The sequence below is a fragment of the Lactuca virosa genome, chromosome 9, assembly GCF_052849685.1.
Source record: "Lactuca virosa cultivar CGN04683 chromosome 9, Lactuca_virosa_CGN04683_v6, whole genome shotgun sequence".
Lineage (NCBI taxonomy): Eukaryota > Viridiplantae > Streptophyta > Magnoliopsida > Asterales > Asteraceae > Lactuca > Lactuca virosa.
In genome coordinates, this window is record NC_136434.1 from 107,570,555 (window position 1) to 107,575,864 (window position 5,310).

At 35.0% G+C, this 5,310-nt stretch overlaps 1 long non-coding RNA gene across 4 annotated transcripts; it reads left to right on the top strand.

The window, feature by feature from the left end:
- The first annotated feature begins 888 nt into the window (after window positions 1-888).
- LOC145141106 (uncharacterized) lies at window positions 889-4,994 on the top strand. 4 transcript variants are annotated; one of them, XR_013722448.1, is made up of 4 exons: window positions 889-1,694; window positions 1,796-2,080; window positions 4,207-4,376; window positions 4,602-4,994. It is a non-coding gene; the product is annotated as an uncharacterized LOC145141106 (long non-coding RNA). The 4 variants fall into 4 exon arrangements; XR_013722446.1 differs by having other exon boundaries at window positions 892-2,084; XR_013722445.1 differs by having other exon boundaries at window positions 892-2,080.
- The last annotated feature ends 316 nt before the right edge of the window (window positions 4,995-5,310 follow it).

Consider the following 5,310-nt stretch of genomic DNA (forward strand, 5'->3'; position numbering starts at 1 on the left):
TCTCATCTCTTAAGTCATTTTTCTAACTATTTTAACTCTCTTTAGGAAAACCCTAAAAAAAATTTACTATTATTTTCGAAGTTGTACAAAGTAGTTATGAGATTAAATATCTATTTCAAAATGTATCTACGAAAACTTTATCAATGTGTCATGGATTTACGATCTTACACGTGTAAACTTTGATGAAGCTTACGTCACAAAAGTGACAAAACTAAAAGTATTCACAAATTTTTCAAATTTTATTAATTAGAAAATAAATGATTAATAAAAAATAAAATAAAGAAAAAAACAAATTGAAAAGCATGTCTTACTCAACGTAGTGGACAGTGACAGCCAATAATTTGAGAAAGAATATGATAGCAACGGTGCTTTTTTCTAATTATAACAATTAAAATAATTTTGTTTTATCACCAAAAATGTATGGCTAAGCGCAACAGATGTCATATTATCTGAATAAAAATAACAATATAATCATTTAAATAATTGAGAATTGTCGAGAATGCTTTCCGAATCAAAACGCTTGGCTGAGAAGACTCAGACGAGCCAGCAGTGCAGCGTGATGTGGCGGGAAGATGTCGACGATGCCACCTTGGTAAAGGTTGCTACTACAGAGGAAACAGGTACCGTCAACTACCCCACCACCTTAAGCTCATTTATTATTGGGTAAATTACACGGAACGTCCCTGTGGTTTAGGGTAATTTGCGTGCTTGGTCCCTAAGCATTTTTTTAATTCGGACAATCCCTGTCAATTGATTTTGTTGCGTCGTTGGTCCCTAATCAACTTAAATGACCAATATACCCTTATCTATTATTTTAATTATTTTGTTTATTATTAACTAATTAAAAAAATTATAAAAGAAAAAATTTAATAGTTGTGGTCCCACCCACCCTTTATCTCTCTCATGGCATCGGCATCCATTTGGCCTCTTCAGTATTCACCCCTTTTGCGCCTATTCTTCATCGTAACCATCTCTTCTCTATCTCCGATTTCGGCTGACTGTTGTCGACCATCACCATCGCCGTCACCGCTCCGCTACTATCTCTCTCTAGTCAACCCAAGTACCCAACCATCGCCAAGAACCCTTCCCCATTAAAATTACTTCCTAACCCTAGACCTACCCCTACACCCGATTATCTCTTTGAACCTCATTCCACAATCTCTCCGACATTCAATAACCACCGGAAACAATTTGGGTTTCAAAACAATGCTTTTGTTTACTAGTCATCAATCTTGATTGCTTCATATGAATAATGCTTTGATTTTGCTGCAATCTTGAATGTTATGATGAGGCCAGAGACCATGGTGAAACTTGATGATGATGAGAGGGATAAGGGAAGTGAGTTCCATTACACACCTGCAAACCCATAGATGAATCTGCTTTTCTGTTTTAATGGTGGATTTTGATTTCACAACACCGACCTTCAACCTCAATTCAAGAGCTACTTGGAGCAGTTATCTATATTTTCTACCCTTCATCATCGTCTTCTTCTCCGGTGGTCCAACAAAATTGGAACTTTTTACAGAAATTTGCATTAACGACATTAGACACACTTGAAGATGGATTGAAATCAAGAGAAAGGTTATAGGCTTTGCCAAAAACAACATACCAAAATCTTCAAATAGTTGGAAATTTCAATCCGATACCAGTACCAGAACATCATGTACGCCACTCGTCGACTTGCAATTATGGAAGTATGAAACACAAATTCAAAAATCAGACCATCATCGATGTGGTAACCTAATCATGACGCCTCTGGTTCCTTCATGCTCTCACTCAAATTTTCTTTCTGCAGATGTCGGCGATGCTCCGACCACCCAACGCAACCAACTGTGGATCTGGTTAGTGAGTGATTGCATAGCCGCCGTCAACTATTTTTTTTTCCGGCGAGACCATTGGGGGGATGGGAGTAGGAAAGGGATAAGGGCTAGGGTTCGGCTACCTGGTAAAGATGTATTAATTTTAACTCCGACGATGGGTAGGGTGGTGGTGCAGGACACCGGCGATGGTTTTTAGGGAGGAGGGAACATAGATATGGAAAAGATAAAAAGGAGGGTATGGGGGTGGTGTCTAATTAGGGGTGGGTAAGTTTGTCTAATGTTTTTTATGTTATATAATAATTAAATTTGAATTTTTAATAAATTAAAAAATATCATTAACGTAAAATAGTCATTTTAAGTTAGAGACCAAACGCGAAACAAAAACAAAAGATAAGGATAGTCCGAGTTAAAAAAAAGCTTTTAGGGACCAAAAATACAGATTACACTAACCACAAGGACCATTCTTGTAATTTACCCTTTATTATTTCTCAAACCACGTCATGCATATAATATTATATTAGGTTTTCCAACTATAATTTTATTTTTAAATAGGGAATTCTCACTTTTTGTAGTTTATCATTAATTATATACTATGACTTTTATATATTATTTTTATTAATATTAACTAACAAAAATCCATTATATATATATATATATATATATATATATATATTAAATCACAAGGAGCTTATGAACAGTAAATTTTCAGGTATAAGAATTTGGCCACCAAAGTTTTTGGGTTTCATTGTTAGCCACAATACTTTGAAGGATTTGCAATTTAGGTCCCGTTTGATAGTTTCTGTCTGGGAAAGTGCTGTCTGTTAAAGTGCTGTCTGGGAAAATTTTCTGATTGGGAAAGAAACCATGTTGTTTGATTGTACATCTGATTGACTGTGAGGAATGATAAAAAAAAAAGTAATAATTCAATAAAAAATATAATTAAAAAAAGTTATTTAAAAAAATTAATAATCCAATAAAGAAAAAAAGAGGCGGGATTTGGTGTATAATTGTCTTTCCAGCCCATTCAGCCAGAAAGATATGATTTTGGGGCTTTCTGGGAAAGACATATCTTACCGGGAAAGACCCCTTCTTTTGTGCAAATCAAACAGTCTTTCCGGTCCATTCAGCTATAAAGATCTGTTTGGACCTGGAAAGATGCGTATCAAACTGGGCCTTAGTCTAATGTCTTTGACTCCACCGCCTTTGCCTGCTTTGAAAGTTTGAGAGCACATTCTCGATTCTTCTTCACTTCTTCTGGCCGTACCCTCTGTGATAAACATCCACATTTTCTTCCCTCTTTTATCTAAACCTTCTCATATTTTGGGGGTATTGTTGCTCTGTGAGAGTCCTCCTCAAATTCTTGTCGGTGTGGAGAAATAATCCTCTTTCCTTCCCTGTTTTCAATCCATCAGAAGGAAGACGAGTCGGAGGCCGCTTCCTCGCCGCCGATTATGTCTGCGTACCCTACTAGGATGCTACGGCTCCAACTGCTCTCTCTTTTGCTTTCTTCCTTCCCCTTCTACTTCTACAGGTAAAAAACAAGCCTTCTTTCTTTTTTAAGTTTCTGTATGATTCGGGTAAAAAAAACAAGCCCTCTTTAAGTTTCAGTATTGCTTGGCTCGACAATTGTATTTTACATCCTCGCTGTCTTCATTGTCGTAATCACTTTCACCCGTCTCAGTTTTTTTATTCTTTCTGGACCAACACAAAAAGGCTACGTAACACATATAATAATGCAAGAGCATATGGCTTTGTTGTAAATATAAAGTTATTTCACAACGCCTGCCAGGTGTTCGATGAATTGCTTAAACGGAACTTAGATCACAAAAAATGAACTAACGATCTATTTTCTCTTTTCACCTTTCTAATGTATATGTATTTCATTGAAATTCACTAATGGGGACTTGAATAAAAAATAAATTTTATATAAAAATAATTCCAAACGGTGAGCGTCTCCTCCGAACATCACGAACAAGGTTGCTGTGTTTTTAGGTTAATTGAGAAATCTACATTTATAGAATTGTAGAAATTGCAGTGGGGGAGAGGGGACACAATTGGGGTTTTAATGGTCGGAATATGGATGATATACTGTTTATATAATGCCATGTTCATAGACCTAAATTGCAGATATTGTGTTAAATTTTCTTGTACTCACGAGGAAAAAAGATTGCTTTTTTAAATCTTATTTCAAACTTATGTTAGAATTAATGCCTTCATTAAGGTTTAACATGGTTATGAAACTCCTTATCAAGAAGATTTAGAATAGTATTCTGACCAACTGTATAGTTTATGTCATGAATGGATGATGAAAGCATTGTTCATGTTGCTTGATCCCTATACTATGAGTCTATGAAAATCTAATTCTAAGGATCCTTTATGCTTGCAGGTAGTTTCTGCAAAAGTCATATATAACAAGCATTTTGGTCAATTTGAGGGTTATGGTTTCATTGAGTTTGTAAACTAAGCTGGTGCTGAAAGGCATCTACAACTTTTCAGATGTAAGATGCGGATTGTGGTATCTGGTGTTCAGATTATTTGCATACATTCTGCAATGAGGTATATATATGTGTGTATCTAAATTCATTAAAAAAAATAATAAAAAAAAAATAAAAACTCATATCTTTACAATTTTTGATTTTAGGTTTTCACTGTTTTTCTTGTCTCCTGGAGGGCACAATATTGTTTATAATTTATTAAATTTGGTTTGACAATACATTCATGGGATGAGTTTTTTACATTGTTAAGTTGTTACCCCTCTAATTAAATCATAAGTATGTACAGGAAGATGAAACGGAAGATTGAGTCACAAAGATAAGTGGAAGAGAAGAAAAGGCAGTAGCATTATGTGATCCACTTGCACAAGTCAGAAGTTGTATCTGGTGTTGGCAGTTTTGATAATGACAATTGTACTTCTGCAAGAGAATGTTGCCACCGGATCAGCAACAACCGAATTTGATGGGAAGTGCAGCTTCTGTAAATTTTACAAGTTCCTGATGAGCATGTGAGTTTTGTTTCTTTCTCTTTTTCTTTTTAGGGAGAGAAATAGCAACATGCTTTTATTGAAATGTCTATTATAGCAGCCTACTTTCAATTTGTAATGGCTAACAAATATAATTAGATATTTGTCATCTATTATCAACAAATTATATATTTTTTTTCTTTGCTTGCCAATAACTTATATTTACACCATAAACAAACTTCAAATTGGAAATTTACACCATAATTTTTTTTTATTTTCTTTGCTTGCTAATAACTTATTTTCTTTGCTTGCCAATAACTTATATTTACACCATGAACAAACGCATTACGATCTAAAAAAAATAACTTCTACGACATAGTCCAAAAGCGGCGGAGCCGCGCACCCTTTTCTAGTTTTTATTGTTTCTCAAAGCGACATCATGCCTTACGTATATTATATGGTTGATATCGATTTTGCAACTGTCATCCATCAAGATTCAACCTCGACCAACGGTTGAAGTCTCACTCACTT